The sequence below is a fragment of the Hordeum vulgare genome, chromosome 2H (assembly GCF_904849725.1).
Source record: "Hordeum vulgare subsp. vulgare chromosome 2H, MorexV3_pseudomolecules_assembly, whole genome shotgun sequence".
NCBI lineage: Eukaryota > Viridiplantae > Streptophyta > Magnoliopsida > Poales > Poaceae > Hordeum > Hordeum vulgare.
This window is the reverse complement of record NC_058519.1, coordinates 113,882,288-113,902,510: the sequence shown is the minus strand read 5'-3', so window position 1 is coordinate 113,902,510 and position 20,223 is coordinate 113,882,288.

The following is a 20,223-nucleotide window of genomic DNA, read 5'->3' as shown; positions in this document are numbered from 1 at the left end:
TTCCTTTTGGACCCCGCTGCCACGGGAGGGATGGATAATAGATGTCATGCAAGTTCTTTTCCCTAAGCACATATGACGACACACGGAATGCATGCCTACATAACATTGACGAACGAGAGCTAACCACTTATCTCTTCGTGTTATAGCTGTTGCATGATTAATATCATCCAAACAAATTACCGACCCATTGCCTACGAGTTTGTCCTACTGCTACTGTTACTTGTCTTGCTCTGCTGCTGCTACTATTGCTACTTGTTACTGCTGTCACTACTGTTGTTCCTTGCCGCTGCTATTGCTCGTTACACTGCTGTTACTCATTACTTTGTTGTTACTATTGTGTTTGCAGATACTAATCTTTCAGGTGTGGTTGAATCCGACAAATTCAGCTGCTAATACTTGAGAGTATACTCTCACCTCCTGACTGGCTTATCAACAAATTGGGTCGAATACTCTACCCTCGAAAACTACTGCGAACCCACGCGCTGGTGGGCCATCAACAACATTCTTCTAGTTTCATTACCGGGGAGTGCCGTCAGCATTCTTCTGGTGCCGTTGCAGGAGAAGGTTCATTGTCATAAGCATTCGTCTAGCTAACGCCAGAGATTGCGCAATCAGCATTTTTCTGGTGCCGTTGCCGGGGAGGTATTGCTATATTCTCTGAGTCACTTGGGATTTATATCTGCTGATCACTATGAAGAATCTGAAGGATCCGAAGACCAAAGTCTTGCCCTCAACTACGAGGGGAGGTAAGGAATTGCCATCTAGCTCTACACTTGATTCACCTTCCGTTATGAGTAAGTTTGGGACTTCACCTCCTGCTAGAGATGCTATGCTTGATACTGCTAGAAATGCTATGCTTGATACTGTTTTGACTGATGATACTATGCCTGATACTGCTAGAGATGTTATGCTTGATACTGCTTTGCCTGATGATGCTAGAGATGCTATTTTGCCTGATGATGCTATGCTTGATACTGCTAGAGATACTCCTTTGCTTGATGTTCCACTAGGAGTGTTCCTTGATGCTCATATTGCTAGAGTTACTGCCAATGCTCGTGATGCTTCTGATACTGCCGATACTATTGAGATTGAACCTGCTTTTGCTCCTGTTAGATCTAGCTCTCCTAGATATGAATTGCCTGATATACCTGAGGGTTACGTTATGGAGGGAGAGATTGCTGAGGATTTTCTTGCGTGTAAGGATGCCTATGACGCTGAGAAATTAATTTTCAAGTGGAAGGAAAAATCTCGCGAAGCTAGGATGAAAAATGACCCGAAGTTTGTCACTTCGCCTATCTTTGTCAACGATAAGGATTATGAATTCTTTGTCGACCCTGAGATAATATCTCTAGTCGAATCTGATCATTTTCATGGTTATGAGTCTGAGACGGTCATAGCCCATCTTGCCAAACTATCCGAAATAGCCAACCTTTTCACTAATGAGGAGAAGATCTGCCACTACTATATCCTTAAGTTGTCTCCTTTCTCTCTAAAGGATGATGCTAAAGTCTGGTTCACCTCTCTTACTCCTGGATGTGTGCGTAGTCCCCAGGAGATCGTCTATTACTTCTGTGAGAAATATTTCCCTGCCCATAATAAGCAAGCTGCCTTGCAGGAAATATACAACTTTGCTCAACTCCAAGAAGAGAGTCTTCCACAAGCTTGGGGGAGGCTCGTCCAGCTACAGAATGCTTTGCCTGATCACCCTCTTAAGAAGAACGAGATACTTGATATCCTCTATAACGGACTTACCGATGCCTCTAGAGACCACCTAGATAGTTGTGCCGGTTGTGTTTTTAGGGAACGAACTGTAGAACAAGCTGAGACCCTACTGAATAACGTCTTGATCAACGATAATGCTTGGACTATTCCTGAACCACCTCCTAGGCCAACTCCTAAGAAAAGAGGTATTCTATTCCTCAGTCCCAAAGATATGCAAGAAGCCAAGAAATCTATGCAAGAGAAAGGGATTAGATCTGAAGATGTGAAAAATCTACCACCTATCAAAGAGATCCATGGTCTCGATAACCCGATACAGGTAGTGGAAGTGAATTCTTTGAGTAGGTTTGATGAGAGTGATATTCCTTTTGATAAACCTGCTAGCCTATGCTCTGATGAATTTGACAACTTTGTTGCCAAACAACATATTTTCAATGATTATGTTAGCACATATTTTGGCACAAAGTGCTCGTATGCTTAGCCATTTAAGTCCTTGTGTAGACAGAAATGTCAATGCTCTGAAGCTCCTGAGTAAACATGCCTCTATGATTACTACTCAGGTAGAACAAGTACTTAAAGCTCAGAATGACCTGCTCAATGAATTAAATGACAACTCTGTCAGAGTCATTACTAGAGGAGGCAAAATGACTAAGGAACCTTTGTATCCTGAAGGTCATCCTAAGAGAATTGATCTGGATTCTCAAGGAATCAATGCTGATACACCTAGTCATCCTAAGGAGAAGAAGAAGGATGATAGAAACCTGCACGCCAGTTCACCAAATACTGTCACACCTGAAGAACCTAATGATATTTCTGCGTTTGATGTGGAAACACAATCTGGTGATGAACATGAACCTGGTGACAATATGGACAGTGATGTTCATAATAATGCTCATCCTAGCAATGATGAGGATGTGGAGATTGAACCTACGGTTAATCCTGATAATCCACAACCTCAGAGATACAACAAGAATGACTTCACTGCTAGGAAGCATGGTAAAGAAGGAGAGACATGGGTTCAGAGACCTATGCCCTTTCCTCCTAAGCCATCCAAGAAAAATGATGATGAGGATTTTGAGCGCTTCGTTGAGATGATAAGACCCGTCTTTCTGCAGATGCGGTTAACTGATATGCTCAAGATGTCTACGTATGCCAAGTACATGAAATATATCGTGACTGATAAACGGAAGATACCAGATCTTGAGATCTCCACCATGCTTGCCAACTACACTATCAAAGGTGGAACTCCTAAGAAACTTGGTGATCCCGGAGTGCCCACTATACCTTGCTCCATTAAAGGAAACTATGTAAGAACTGCCTTATGTGACCTTGGAGCCGGTGTTAGTGTTATGCCACTCTCTCTTTATTGTAGACTTGAGTTGGATAAGTTGACACCCACTGAAATTTCTCTGCAAATGGCCGACAAATCAACTGCTTTCCCTATCCGCGTTTGCGAGGATGTGCCTGTTGTGGCTGCTAATACCACTATCTTAACATACTTTGTTATCTTGGATATCCCCGAGGACGATGCCATGGCTATTATCCTCGGAAGACCCTTTTTAAACACTTCAGGGGCTGTTATAGATTGCCACAAAGGCAATGTCACTTTCCATGTCAACGGTAATGAGCACAACGTGCACTTTCCGAAGAAACGATATCCAGTACATTGCATCAATGCTATCGAAAAGACTTCATCGATTCTCATTGGGAGCTTCGAATGCCCTATTCCTCGTGTCAAGATGAAGTATGATTTGCTTGTTAGGGAGATACATATCCAAATTGAGGTGACTTAGTGGCTATTCGAAAATTTTCCGTTCTCTTTTGCGATTCAAGAAGGTTTTTTCATAAGGACTTGATCAACCCCATTGACGGATTTCTTCCGATGACCATGAAACGGATGAATCAAAGAGTCACATACCTCTGTTTTGAATCTTCATTTTCTATTGCTTAGAAGAAAAATGATAGAATTAGTTTAGTTTTTCCTGTTTTCAGTTTTAGTGTCCCGGAGAAAAATACCTCGAAAATAAAAGTTCTCCGATGGTCCTGAAAATTTAGTATGATTTTTTTCTGGAATTTTTGAAAATTTCTGGTCCTGAGAGCTGGCCAGGGGGCCTGACCAGTGGGCCACAAGCCCCCCTCCCCCACCGCCACCTACCCCCTGGTGGCGGGCTGCAAGCTTGTGGGGCCCACAGGCACCCCCTCCACTCATTCTAGCTCCTAGCCTCTTCTTCCACCTCCAGAAAAAAAATGTTTCGCAGCTCAAACCCGTGTTCTTGCTCATTTGGCTGTGATTTTCGATCTCCTTGCTCAAAGCACCATTCTCCGAACTGTTTTGGGGAAATTACTCCTTGGTAAGTGACTCCTCCATTTGTTCAATTAGTTTTTGCTCTAGTGCTTTATCCTTCGCGAATTCTTGCTACCTTGGTGACCCTGTTCTTGAGCTAGAAATGTTGATTTTAGCTGGTTCCAAGTAGTTTTAGCGCGTGATACGGTCTCTAGGCACTAGTAGGAGTAGTTGCTACAAGGTATGGTTGGTCCTCATTCACTTTTCTCTTGAACTTCAAAAATTTCAGCAAAAGGAAATTATGTTCAGGAGGAAGTTTCATGGTGGTTCCTCAAGTAAGAAGGGTCCTCGTCTATCCTTTCGGGAGCCCGAACCTTTTCAACTAAGGGACACCCCGATTCAACCATGTGAATGGCCTTCCGATGAGTTCATGATCGAAGCAGGCTTCAAGGATGAGTTTATGCACTTGTCCGCAATGCCGGGTTAGAAGAATTCCTCTCAGATAAATGTGAACAGTATGCTATGCTCACTGCCTCTTTCGTGCGTAGATTTAAATTTTTAGTTGGCCGTGAATCATCCATACTGTTTGATCTGTACGATAAAGCCTATACCGTGGGTCTGGAGGATTTCAATAGGATTTGCAAGATACCCGATGGAGGTAGTGTTAATGATCCTCCTAAGTCTTCGGTCAGAGACTTTGTCTCCAGTATAACTGTTGGTGAAACCTTAGATATTACGCAAGCCACCATAGGAAGCATCCATTTCCCTACCTTGCACTACCTTGCCCTCTTCATAGGTAGGTGCGTTAACGGCAAGGGTGCACATTGTCACCTATGCGCTTCCGACATTAGTATCCTTAAGAGCGCAGTAACAGGTGACAGGAGCTTCAATATGGGAGCTATTATAGCAAGGAGGCTGAATAAAAATGCCAGTGAGGGGGATTTCTTTGGTGGAGTTTATGCTACACGCTTAGCAAATTTTCTTGGAGTATCCATCCGTCTAGAAGACCCTCCTCTCCGTACAGCCTACCTTGATTGTGTCGTTCTAACACGCTACCAGTTCCTTGAGAGAGATCATGGATCCCTCCTATACCGCTTGATATTTAACCGGCAACGTGTTTTCCATATTACCCTTCCTGCTCCTGCTTTCTTTGATTTTCAGGTTAAACGAAGATACTACATAACCATAGGAGAGGCAGAGGAGTATGAGAGGGAGGCGACTGCTGCTCGACTTCGTGAGGCACCTATTCAGGCAGTAGCTGCAGCACTCCCGTATAACACCCATTATGACTTTGGGTTTCGCCAGGATCATCCATGGGAGTAGACCAAGCTAGGCCAAAAGCCTAAGCTTGGGGGAGTACGTGTTCTCACCGACTTTACATTCATGCTTATGCTTTCACTTTGTTAGCCGGTGTTTACACTTTGCCACTGTATTATCCTTGTTAGTTTCTTTTCGTTTTCTTGTTTTCTTGTTTTGTGTCCTTTTTTCTTGTTTTGTGTCCTTTTGAGAAAACCCAAAAATATTTTCCTTTCTTCTTTTTCTTGTTGGGAGCTTTCCCGTGTAAATAGTTTTCTTTCTCTTTGTGTCAAGGTAGAAGATATTGGTTACAATGTTTCTTGGTTCTTGCATGCTTACCTGTTTAGCTTTCAAAGAGCCATATTACTTTGTCTTCTCCTTTGTGTTTGCCTGCAGATTCAACTTAGTTCAATGCGCTTATTAGCGTTTTCATGTTTCGATCGTGCAAATGAAAGGCAACAATGATGGTATATGATTAAGTGACTAAGACAGAAAAGATGGTATGAACTCTATCTATTTTGTTTTTGTAAATATGACTAGCTTGTCGACCCAGATTTAGCTTTGTTGTGAGAGAACCATGTTTGCAATGACAACTTTGAAGATCATAGTTTCTGATGCCATGCTTATTTAGCTGAGAGCTTATAATGGTTTGTCTTGATTGCCAACATAGATTTTGAGATGACTATGATGTAGTATGATAGGATGGTATTCTCCTTTGAATGTTTCAAGTGGCTTGACTTGGCGCATGTTCATGCATATAGTTGAAACAAAATCAACATAGCCTCTATGATGTTCGTGTTCATGGTGATTTATATCATGTTCATGCTTGCATTTAATGTTAGTCAAACTAATTGCATCTTTATGACTGTTGTCGCTCTCTAGTTGGTCGCTTCCCAGTCTTTTGCTAGCCTTCGCTTGTACTAAGCGGGAATACTGCTTGTGCATCCACTTCCATAAATCCAAAAGTTTTTCCATGAGAGTCCACCATACCTAACTATTTGCGGTATCTACCTGCCATTCCAAGTAAATTTGCATGTGCCACTCTCTAAACCTTCAAGAAATAAATCTGTTTTGCATGCCCGAACCGCTCATGTGGTGACAGAGGGCCATTGGTATCTTCCATGCTAGGAGTGTTATCCTCGACATGTGTTTATTCACAGTCATTCACGAGAAAGGGGCCGGTATTTGGGATCCCTAGTTCCATGCTTAAATCGAAAACATAACTGTAAAACAAGACTCCCCCTGGATTGATGTTAGTATGGACGGTACCCGAGGATTCGGCTAGCCGTGGAGTGTGATTGATTGGTGGTGGGGGAGTTAAACCTTTATTTTTCTGTCTGGGAACCGCCTATAGCATGAGTAGCATGGAAGATATTGAGAACTCTTGGTCATTGCGTTGACAATGAAAGCATGCCACCAAAAATTATTATCTCTGTTTGCAAAGCTTGAGCTCTGGCACCTCTGCAAATCAATGCTTCCCTCTGCGAAGGGCCTATCTATTTATTTTCCTGTCGAGTCATCCTTCTCTTTTATAAGCACCAACTAGAGAACACCTCTGTCATTTTTATGCTTTGCTTTTGATTGATATTGAGTATGACTATGACTGGATCTTCGTTGCTATGAATTACAATGTTTAGTCAGCCCTTGATCTTTGAAAGTGCTCTGCATTGATGTTTTGCGGTCTCAGAAAGAGCTAGCGAGATACCACCTATTCATATTTCTTCATGCTTGTATTTGATTGAAGTGTTGGTATTTGAAACTCATTGTTATTTGCTCGTTCGCTGATTATGCCATTGATATTAGTTTACCGTGAGACCTTTGTGTCATTTGCTTATGTGGTTAACTTGTGATCTTCCTGAAATTCTAGTTATGAGTTAGACATAGTTGCAACAACAAGATCAAACAGAGTTTGTCAAAGTTTTTCTTTCTCTCTCAGTTTGTCAACTGAGTTGCTTGAGGACAAGCAAGGTTTTAAGCTTGGGGGAGTTGATACGTCTCCAACGTATCTACTTTTCCAAACTCTTTTGCCCTTGTTTTGGACCATAATTTGCATGATTTGAATGGAACTAACGTGGATTGACGCTGTTTTCAGCAGAATTGCCTTGGTGTTATTTTTGTGCAGAAACTAAATGTCACATCCCTAACCCTTAAGCAAGTTAGTCTTGTGCTCATGTCTTCTTTGCATTTCAATCTAATAATTCTCCAATCAAGAACAAGAAAGTGGCAAAGGAAAAACTCAAAAACCCTAGCCACTACTTTAAATAAAGAAAATCTCAAACTAGTTGAAATCAATGAACCCAAAATGGCCTCAAGAAATGTTCAAACTTTCTCATAAATCATGAAAGTAAATGAGCATTGGAGAAAACTATTTTCTTGACACTTTAAGCATTTTAAATTAATGCAAAAGCCACTGGTTTCAAACTTTAAATTTGAAATCAGAAACTATAAATTTTCAAAAATGTTGAAAACTTTGGAAATGGTTGGGAATATTATAACAAATATTCAGGTGTGTTTAAAATAATTTTTACCACCATTTTGGAGCTGAAATAAATAGCAAAACATTAGTTAGCAAAACAGAACAACACAGAAAAAAAATAAGAGGAAGAAAAACATTACCTGTCGCCTGAGGAGGCCCAGCCCACCAGGGGGAGGGTCGTCTTCTTCCTCTGCCTTCTGGCAGAGGGGAGATCGACCACGGTGGCCCCTCCACCTCCTGCTTCGCCGTGGCGAGCTCCAGAGCCCCCCGGGACAGCGCGACGATGGGGATAAGCTCCCCGAGGCCTCCTCTATCCATTCCTAGTGATAGCTCTCTCCCTCCTCTCGGATCTTTTCCTCCCTCCTGCTGCCGCCATTACCACGAGCTCGAGCTCGAGCCGCAGCGCTTCTAGCCACGGGAACCTTCCTCCGAGTAGTCCGTTAGCTCCGTCTCGTCGTTCTGGTCCTCTCTGCAGAAGCCGAAGCTTCCCCGAGCTCTGCATCGCCCCCAACGCCATCGTCTTCCACCTCCGGCCGCCGGACCTCTCCCGTCGATTCGCTCCCTCCGGCGCACCCCCGAGCCCCTCAGCAACACCATCGGAACCACCGTGAGCTCGTCATCGTTTCCCATCTCGCCCCACGCTCTTCCGTGCATCGTAGCCCCGTTCCCCACCAAGGGCGAGAGCTCCTCGCCGCCGGTCATGTCGTCGTCGTCGCTGTGGTGTCTGATCCACGCGCTCGAGCTAGGGTTCGAGCTCCTGGAGCCTCCAGGAGTGTGATGAGCGCCTCAGCTGTCCTCCCCGTGCCCTAGAGCCATCAACTGCGGGAGGCCGAGCTTCGGCCGCCGCTTCGGCTCGTCGCCGGCGCCTCTCCCGGCGACCCTAGCCTCCCCTGATGCCCCTGCCAGATCGGCTACGTCGCCAGCGTTTCGTAGCTGCAAACCGCGTTCGAATTGGTGCTGTGCAGCGCCCTTTAGGTCGTCTCCGGCGAGCCCTCCACCGCGGGCTTGGTCGTCGGCGACCACCCTCCGGTGGGGGCCGACGTGGCAAAGCTAATCCAACAGATTAGGAGCTTAATCTCTCGCTGACAGTGGGCCCAAGGCCAAGTCAACGCAGTTAAGGGACTGGTCAGCGCGGGATTAGTCCCAGAGAGGCTGACTAGTGGGCCCCCCTGTCAGGTTTGACCTGAACAGGTCGGCTGACCTGCTGACGTCAGTCTGATGCAATAAAGAGAATTTCCAGTATAGGAATAATTCCAGGAAATTGCTAAAACTTGTAAAAATCATAGAAATTAATCAGTAACTCCAATGAAAATAATTTATATATGAAAAAGTATTAGAAAAATTCAAGGATTCTCATTATGCCATTTTCAACCATGTTTGAAAAAGTTACAGAACCCTAAAATGTGGAATAAGGAATAAATCAATTCTTATAATTACTTTTTAAATGGAATTTGGAAAATATTCAAATTTCAATATGAATGCCATGATCACACACTGTCCTACTTACAAATCAGTACCCTAACATGACATCTCATGCATGTTAACATCAAGTTGATCTGAGCATCAGGTCGAATCAATTAAATTGGTATTCGAGAATACCCGTTTGAATTGATATTCGAATGTGATTCAAATCAACTCTAAACCTAATACATATTGATTATAATAACTTATCACCTTGCATTCTCATGCCATGATCATGCATCATTTTGATTGCATATGATTGTTATTGAATGTTGCCATTCATTTCGGTAGGCTCCGCACCCCCGGATTCCACCGAATATCCGTCTGACGGATATCGTTCCTCCTCTGAGCAACAAGGCAAGCAACCCTTTTGATCATTCCGATAATTCCCATGTTCTTGCTCCTGCACTTATTTATTGCATTAGGATCAAATGTTACAACTGCTTTTGCCACGTTAGTTGAACCCACTTCCTTTGCATGACCTAACCTTGTCACAGTAAATAGCCGAACCTTGCAACCTAGCATACCTGGTAGTTGCTTGAGCTATGATGTGCCTTATCCTGCTATGCATGCTATGCATAGAGTTGTGTATGGTCTGTCATCTAGGAGATGAACAGAATTGTGGAAGGTGTTCGGTGAGCAAAGTTTGTGTGTTGAACTTGATTTGGTAAAGGTACCGGTGAAAGGCTGTGTAGGAGTACATGGTGGGTTGTTTCATTGGAACCGTCCTTAGGAACTGAGTTCCGTGTATGTAATCCAAGACTAGATACTACCACATGATGGGCCCTGAAATATGACCCCGCTCGGCCTATTAATCGCGTAGTACTCGGTCCAGGAGTTGCAAGTAGTTTCTATAGTAATGCTGGAGGCCGTGCATGGTGCTAACCTGAGAGGTGGGCCGTGATGCGGTAGGCAGTGGCACGGTGTACCAAGTGGCACCCGGATGGTGGGCTTGGGAACCCTGCGCACATTGTTTGAGGCCATGGCGGAAACCTCGGCCGGACTTCTATACGGGTCACTCTCAGATAGGCGATAAACCTGGACTAGGTACTAGTGTGGTTAACGGTCGTGGCCGACTCCCTCGCTGGGCTTCCGCTTGAAGGTTGCCGAGGTACATGACGTGCAGGTGGCGATAAGTGGCGAGAGCGTGTGTGACGAAGTACACCCCTGCAGGGTTATGATCTATTCGAATAGCCGCGTCCGCGGATATGGACTACTTGGAGACATATGTTGTTCATAGATAACTTCAATGGCTACTCATAAAATTGCCCATATAAGCGTGAGTGTCGTGGACGGCATTTCCGTACGGAGACGGAATGATTCCACGATAGTGTATTGTTGTGGTGTTAGTGGACTCGTGTGCGAGAAATCAAGTTGTCAAAATTATTTAAAAATGCAAGTTGTCTAGCCACGAGTCAAATGCTGGCTTTCCGCATGAAACCCCACAATACCTTTTGATACCTTGCATGAGTAGTTAGTTATCCTAAAGTCTTGCTGAGTACCTTCGTACTCATGTTTGCTTAATACATGTTGCAGAGGTTGCTAATGACCCTAATGGAGGGTTCTTCGTAGACATCGACGACGATGAGTAGCTGGTGTCCCAGCTACGATCTGGCCCTATGTTGGATCTGTAGTATAGTCAGGCCATGTGCCTTCTAGTTGCCCTGTCTGTACTCAGACAGTTTAAACTCTTCCGCTGGCTTGTAACTGAATGACTGCTATTATGGGTCGTGAGACCCTTAATGTGTAATATTATGTGTGTGGCTCTTCTGAGCCTCTTAAATAAAGGTTGTATGTTTATGGTTATGTTGTGATGCCATCGATGTATCTATACATATCGGTATGCCATGCGTACGTGTGTCGTACTTGATATGTATGGGGTTCGATTACCTAGTCGTGAACTTTAGTAGCACTCCTTACAAGGAAATGCCCCTTTGTGATCCAATGAGCCTTGGTAGTTCGCTACTGCTCCGGACACATTGGTTGACCGGCATGTGTCCTTCTTAGCTGTTGTGTTTGTCCTCTTTGGGGAAATGTCACGCGATGTAATGGAGTCCTTGTAGCTTGCTACGACTCGTCTACATTCGCTGATGACCGACACCTGCTTTGTTGGGTCATGTATGCCTGTCCTTGTGCGGTACTGCCACTTTGGTTTATGACTAGACATGTCGATCCGGCTTCTTTGACATTGGAATGCTAGCGACACTATTGCATACACGAGTCAAAAGACGCAAACGGTCCCGGCTAAGGTAAGGCTGCAGCCGAGGAGTTAACCGTGCGTGAGACCGCAAAGGGATGCGATGTGTTACAGGCTAGATTCCTATGGCTTAGGATCGGGGTCCCGACACCAAAGTTCTCCAAACGTCCTGAAAATTTACGGGGAGCAGTTTTGGAAAATATCAAAAATATATGCGCCAAGTTCCACCTCAAGGGGTGGGCCAGTGGGCCACAAGCCACTGCTCCCCCACCACCCGCCTGGTGGCAGTGGGTGTTGGAAATATGCCCTAGAGGCAATAATAAATTAGTTATTATTATATTTCTTAGTTCATGATAATCGTTTATTATCCATGCTATAATTGTATTGATTGGAAAGCCAATACTTGTGTGGATACATAGACAAACACTGTCCCTAGTAAGCATCTAGTTGACTAGCTCGTTGATCAAAGATGGCCAAGGTTTTCTCGCCATAGGCAAGTGTTCTTACTTGATAACGGGATCACATCATTAGGAGAATCATGTGATGGACTAGACCCAAACTAATAGACGTAGCATGTTGATCGCGTCATTTTGTTGCTACTGTTTTCTACGTGTCAAGTATTTGTTCCTATGACCATGAGATCATATAACTCACTCACACCGGAAGAATGCTTTGTGTGTATCAAACGTCTCAACGTAACTGGGTGACTATAAAGATGCTCTACAGGTATCTCCGAAGGTGTTAGTTGAGTTAGTATGGATTGAGACTGGGATTTGTCACTGCGTGTGACGGAGAGGTATCTCGGGGCCCAGTCGGTAATACAACATCACACACAAGCCTTGCAAGCAATGTGACATAGTGTAAGTTGCGGGATCTTGTATTACGGAATGAGTAAAGGGACTTGCCGGTAAACGAGATTGAAATAGGTACGCGGATACTGACGATCGAATCTCGGGCAAGTAACATACCGAAGGACAAAGGGAATGACATACGGGATTATATGAATCCTTGGCACCGAGGTTCAAACGATAAGATCTTCGTAGAATATGTATTATCCAATATGGGCATCCAGGTCCTGCTATTGGATATTGACCGAGGAGTCTCTCGGGTCATGTCTACATAGTTCTCGAACCCGCAGGGTCTGTACACTTAAGGTTCGACGTTGTTTTATGCGTATTTGAGTTATATGGTTGGTTACCGAATGTTGTTCGGAGTCCCGGATGAGATCACGGACGTCACGAGGGTTTCTGGAATGGTCCGGAAATGAAGATTGATATATAGGATGACCTCATTTGATTACCGGACGGTTTTCAGAGTTACTCGGAATGTACCGGGAATGACGAAGGGGTTCCGGGTGTTCACCGGGGGGGGGGGGCAACCCACCCCGGGGAAGCCCATAGGCCTTGAGGGTGGCGCACCAGCCCTTAGTGGGCTGGTGGGACAGCCCAAAAGGGCCCTATGCGCATTGGAAGAAAAATCAAAGAGAAAGAAAAAAAGGAGGTGGGAAGGGAAGGAAGGACTCCCACCCACCAAACCAAGTCCAACTCGGTTTGGGGGGGGAGACCTTCCCCCCTTTGGTTCGGACGACCCCCTGGGGGCTCCTTTGAGCCCCAAGGCAAGGCCCCCCCTCTCCGACCTATATATATGGAGGTTTTAGGGCTGATTTGAGACGATTTTTCCACGGCAGCCCGAGCACATACCTCCACGGTTTTTCCTCTAGATCGCGTTTCTGCGGAGCTCAGGCGGAGCCCTGCTGAGACGAGATCATCACCAACCTCCGGATCGCCATCACGCTGCCGGAGAACTCTTCTACCTCTCCGTCTCTCTTGCTGGGTCAAGAAGGTCGAGATCATCGTCGAGCTGTACGTGTGCTGAACGCGGAGGTGCCGTCCGTTCGGTACTAGATCGTGGGACTGATCGCGGGATTGTTCGCGGGGCGGATCGAGGGACGTGAGGACGTTCCACTACATCAACCGCGTTCACTAACGCTTCTGCTGTACGGTCTACAAGGGTACGTAGATCACTCATCCCCTCTCGTAGATGGACATCACCATGATAGGTCTTCGTGCGCGTAGGAAATTTTTTGTTTCCCATGCGACGTTCCCCAACAGGGGTATCAGAGCTAGGTTCATGCGTAGATGTCTTCTCTAGTAGAACACAAAAGTTTTTGTGGGCGGTGATGTGCGTGTTGCTGCCCTCCTTAGTCTTTTCTTGATTCCGTGGTATTGTTGGATTGAAGCGGCTTGGACCGACATTGCTCGTACGCATACGAGAGACTTGTTTCATCGCTACGACTAACCCTGTTGCTCAAACATGACTGGCAAGTGTCAGTTTCTCCAACTTTAGTTGAATCGGATTTGACCGAGGAGGTCCTTGGATGAGGTTAAATAGCAACTCATATATCTCCGTTGTGGTGTTTGCGTAAGTAAGATGCGATCCTACTAGATACCCATGGTCACCACGTAAAACATGCAACAACAAAATTAGAGGACGTCTAACTTGTTTTTGCAGGGTATGCTTGTGACGTGATATGGCCAACGATGTGATGTGATATATTGGATGTATGAGATGATCATGTTCTAATAGTTAATATCAACTTGCACGTCGATGGTACGGCAACCGGCAGGAGCCATAGGGTTGTCTTTAAACTAACGTTTGTGCTTGCAGATGCGTTTACTATATTGCTAGGACGTAGCTTTAGTAGTAATAGCATGAGTAGCACGACAACCCCGATGGCGACACGTTGATGGAGATCATGATGATGGAGATCATGGTGTGACGCTGGTGACAAGAAGATCATGCCGGTGCTTTGGTGATGGAGATCAAGAAGCGCATGATGATGGCCATATCATGTCACTTATGAATTGCATGTGATGTTAATCCTTTTATGCACCTTATCTTGCTTAGAACGACGGTAGCATTATGAGGTGATCTCTCACTAAAATTTCAAGACGAAATTGTGTTCTCCCCAACTGTGCACCGTTGCGACAGTTCTTCGTTTCGAGACACCACGTGATGATCGGGTGTGATAGACTCAACGTTCACATACAACGGGTGCAAAACAGTTGCACACGCAGAACACTCGGGTTAAGCATAACGAGCCTAGCATGTGCAGACATGGCCTCGGAACACATGAGACCGAAAGGTTGAGCATGAATCGTATAGTTGATATGATTAGCATAGAGATGCTTACCACTGAAACTATTCTCGACTCACGTGATGATCGGACTTGAGATAGTGGATTTGGATCATGTACCACTCAAATGACTAGAGAGATGTATTTTTTGAGTGGGAGTTCTTAAGTAATATGATTAATTGAACTAATTGTCATGAACATAGTCTAATGGTCTTTGCGAATTACGATGTAGCTTGCGCTATAGCTCTACTGTTTTTATATGTTCCTGGAGAAAATTTAGTTGAAAGTTGATAGTAGCAAACTTTGCAGACTAAGTCTGTAAAACCGAGGATTGTCCTTGTTGCTGTGCAGAAGGCTTATGTCTTTAATGCATCACTCGGTGTGCTGCACCTCGAGCGTCGTCTGTGGATGCTCTGAACATCCGACATACACGTTTCTGATGACTACACGATAGTTCAGTACAAAATACTTAATGGCTTAGAAGCAAGGCACCGAAGACGTTTTGAAACATCATGGAACATAAGTGATGTTCTAAAGAGATGAAATTGTGATTTCATGCTCGTGCCCTTGTTGAGAGGTGCGAGACCTCCGACAAGATTCTTTGTCCACAAAGTAAAGGAGAAAAGCTCAATCGTTGAGCGTGTGCTCAGATTGTCTGAGTACGACAATCACTTGAATCAAGTAGGAGTTAATCTTCCAGATGAGATAGTGATGGTTCTCCAAAGTCACTGCCACCAAGCTGTGAGAGCTTCGTGATGAACTATAACATATCAAGGATAGATACAATGATCCTTGAGAGATTCGCGATGTTTGACACTTCGAAAGTAGAAATCAAGAAGGAGCATCAATAGTTGATGGTTAGTAAAACCACTATGTTTCAAGAAAGGCAAGGGCTAGAAGGGATACTTCGTGAAACGGCAAAACAGTTGCTGCACTAATGAAGAGACCCAAGATTAAACCCAAACCCGAGACTAAGTGCTTCTATAATGAGGGGAACGGTCACTGAGACGGAGCAACTCTAGATACTTGGTAGATAAAAAGGCTGGCAAAAGTCGAAAGAAGTATATTTGATATACATGATGTTGATGTGTACTTTACTAGTACTCCTAGTAGCATGAGGGTATTGGATACCGGTTCGGTTGCTAAGTGATTAGTAACACAAAATGAAAGCTACGGCATGAACGGAGACTAGCTAAAGGCGATGTGACGATACGTGTTGGAAGTGTTTCCAAGGTTGATATGATCAAACGTCGCACGCTCCCTCTACCATCGGGATTGGTGTTAAACCTAAATAATTGTTATTTGGTGCTTGCGTTAGGCATGAACATGATTGGATCGTGTTTATTGCAATACGATTATTCATTTAAAGAGAATAATGGTTACTCTATTTTCTTGAATAATCACCTTCAATGGTTTATTGAATCTCGATCGTAGTGTTACACATGTTCATGATATTGGTGCCAAAAGATACGAGGTAATGATGATAGTACCACTTACTTGTGGCACTGCCGCTTGAGTCATGTTGGTATAAATTGCATGAAGAGGCTCCATGCTGATGGATCTTTATGCTCACTTGATTTTGAATCACTAGTGACATGCAAATCATACCACATGAGCAAGGCCTTGTTTTCATTGAGATGAAATAAGATAGTAACTTGTTGGAAGTGATACATTTTGATGTATGCAGTCCAATGGGTGCTGAGGCACGCAGTGGATATCATTATGTTCTTACTTCAATGAAGATTTGAGTAGATACTAGAGTATTTGCTTAATGAATCACAAGTCTGAAATATTGAAAAGTTTAATTCTGTTTCGGAGTGAAGTTCGTCGTAACAAGAGGATAAACTGTCTACGATATTATCATAGAAATGAATATCTGAGTTACGAGTTTTGGTACGCAGTTCAGACAATGTGGAAATTGTTTCACGGTTCATGCCACCTAGAACATCATAGTGTGATGATGTGTCTGAACGTCATAGCCACGCACTATTTGGTATGGTGCATGCTATGATGTCTCTTATCGAATTACCACTATTGTTTATGGGTTATGCATTAGAGACAACCGCATTCACTTTAAATAGGGCATTGCGTATTTCCGTTGAGATGACACAGTATAGACTGAGATTTAGAGAAATCTAAACTGTCGTTTCTTGAAAGTTTCGGGCTTCGACACTTATGTGAAAAAGTTTCAGTCTGATAAGCTCGAACCCAAAGCGGATAAATTCATCTTCATAGGATATCCAAAACAGTTGGGTACATCTCCTATCTCAGATCCGAAAGCAAAGTGTTTGTTTCTAGAAACAGATCCTTTCTCGAGGAAAGGTTTCTCTCGAAAGAATTGAGTGGGAGGGTGGTAGAACTTGATGAGGTTATTGAACCATCACTTCGACCAATGTGTAGCAGGGCGCATGAAGTTGTTCCTGTGGCGCCTACACCAATTGAAGTGGAAGCTGATGATGGTGATCATTGAGCATCGGATCAAGTTACTACAAACATCGTAGGTTGACAAGGTCGCGTACTACTACAGAGTGGTACGGTAACCCTGTCTTGAAGGTCATGTTGTTGAGCAACAGTGAACCTACAATTTATGGAGAAAGCAATGGTGGGCCCGGATTCCGACAAATGGCTGGATGCCATGAAATCCGAGAGAGGATCCATGTATGAAAATAAAGTGTAGACTTTGGAAGAACTACTTGATGGTCATAAGACTATTGAGTAAAGATGGATCTTTAAAAGGAAGACAGACGATGATAGTGATAAGTCACTATTATTAAAAGCTCGACTTGTCGCAAAGATGTTTCTGACAAGATCAAACAAGTTGACTATGATGAGACTTTCTCACTCGTAGAGATGCTAAAAGTCTGTTAGAATTATGTTAGTAGTTGTTGCATTATTTATGAAATATTGCATAGGATGTCAAAACATTGTTTCCTCGACGGTTTCCTTGAGCAAATATTGTATGTGATACAACCAGGAGGTTTTGTCGATCCTAAAGATACTAGCAAGTATGCAAGCTCCAGCGATCCTTCAATGGACTGGTGCAAGCATCTCGGAGTTGGAATATACACTTTGATGAGATGATAAAAGATTTTGGGTTTGTACAAGGTTTATGAGAAACTTGTATTTCCAAAGAAGTGAGTGGGAGCACTATAGAATTTCTGATGAGTATATGTGGTTGACATATTGTGGATCAGAAGTAATGTAGAATTTCTGTAAAGCATACCAGGTTGTTTGAAAGGAGTTTTCAAAGGAGTACCTGGATTGCGCTACTTGAACGTTGAGCATCAAAGATCTATGGGGATAGATCGAAGGCGCTTAATGGAAGTTTCAACAAGATGCATGCCTTGACAAAGTTTTGAAGGAGTTCAAAATAGATCGGCAGAGAAGAAGTTCTTGGTTGCGTTGTAAGGTGTGAATTTGAGTAAGACTCAAAACCCGAGAACGGAAAAATAAAGAGAATAGACGAAGGTCGTCTTCTATGCCTTAGCCGTAGACTCTAAAGTATGCCATGCTGAGTACCGCACCTGATGTGTGCCTTGCAGCAAGTCTGTTGAGAGGTACAGAGAGTGATCCATGATTGAATCACTAGAAGCGGTCAAAATTTATCCTTAGTAACTGATGGACTAAGGAATTTTTTCGATTATGGAGGTGGTTGAAGAGTTCGTCGTAAAGGGTTACGTCGATGCAAGCTAACGGATTCGTATAGTAGAGTAGATATTTGGAGTATTTCCGAATAGCACGTAGTAGCAGCATCTATAAGATGACATAAAGATTTGTAAAGAACGCACGGATCTGAAAGTTTCAGAACCGTTGACTAAAACCTCTCTCACGAGCAAGATGTGGTCAGACCCCATAACTATATGGGTGTTGGATTCGTTGGAATCACATGGTGATGTGAACTAGATTATTGACTCTAGTGCAAGTGGGAGACTGTTGGAAATATGCCCTAGAGGCAATAATAAATTAGTTATTATTATATTTCTTAGTTCATGATAATCGTTTATTATCCATGCTATAATTGTATTGATTGGGAACACAATACTTGTGTGGATACATAGACAAAACACTGTCCCTAGTAGGCCTCTAGTTGACTAGCTCATTGATCAAAGATGGCCAAGGTTTCCTGGCCATAGGCAAGTGTTCTTACTTGATAACGGGATCACATCATTAGGAGAATCATGTGATGGACTAGACCCAAACTAATAGACGTAGCATGTTGATCGTGTCATTTTGTTGCTACTGTTTTCTGCGTGTCAAGTATTTGTTCCTATGACCATGAGATCATATAACTCACTGACACCAGAAGATTGCTTTGTGTGTATCAAACATCGCAACGTAAATGGGTGACTATAAAGATGCTCTACAGGTATCTCTGAAGGTGTTAGTTGAGTTAGTATGGATCGAGACTGGGATTTGTCACTCCGTGTGACGGAGAGGTATCTCGGGGCCCACTCGGTAATACAACATCACACACAAGCCTTGCAAGCAATGTGACTTAGTGTAAGTTGTGGGATCTTGTATTATGGAACGAGTAAAGAGACTTGCCGGTAAACGAGATTGAAATAGGTATGCGGATACTGACGATCGAATCTCGGGCAAGTAACATACCGAAGGACAAAGGGAATGACATACGGGATTGTATGAATCCTTGGCACTGAGGTTCAAACGATAAGATCTTCGTAGAATATGTAGCATCCAATATGGGCATCCAGGTCCCGCTATTGGATATTGACCGAGGAGTCTCTCGGGTCATGTCTACATAGTTCTCGAACCCGCAGGGTCTGCACACTTAAGGTTCGACGTTGTTTTATGCGTATTTGAGTTACATGGTTGGTTACCGAATGTTGTTCGGAGTCCCGGATGAGATCACGGACGTCACGAGGGTTTCCGGAATGGTCCGGAAACGAAGATTGATATATAGGATGACCTCATTTTATTACCGAAAGGTTTTCAGAGTTACCGGGAATGTACCGGGAATGACGAATGGGTTCCGGGTGTTCACCGAGGGGGGGGGGGAACCCACCCCGGGGAAGCCCATAGGCCTTGAGGGTGGCGCACCAGACCTTAGTGGGCTGGTGGGATAGCCCAAAAGGGCCCTATGCGCATTGGAAGAAAAATCAAAGAGAAAGAAAAAAAAAGGAGGTGGGAAGGGAAGGAAGGACTCCCACCCACCAAACGAAGTCCAACTGGGTTTGGGGGGGGGAGACCTTCCCCCCTTTGGTTCGGACGACCCCCTGGGGGCTCCTTGAGCCCCAAGGCAAGGCCCTCCCTCTCCGACCTATATATATGGAGGTTTTTGGGCTGATTTGAGACGATTTTTCCACGGCAGCCCGAGCACATACCTCCACGGTTTTTCCTCTAGATCGCGTTTCTCGGAGCTCGGGCGGAGCCCTGCTGAGACGAAATCATCACCAACCTCCGGAGCGCCATCACGCTGCCGGAGAACTCTTCTACCTCTCCGTCTCTCTTGCTGGATCAAGAAGGCCGAGATCATCATCGAGCTGTACGTGTGCTGAACGCGGAGGCGCCTTCCGTTCGGTACTAGATCGTGGGACTGATCGCGGGATTGTTCGCGGGGCGGATCGAGGGACGTGAGGACGTTCCACTACATCAACCGCGTTCACTAACACTTCTGCTGTGCGGTCTACAAGGGT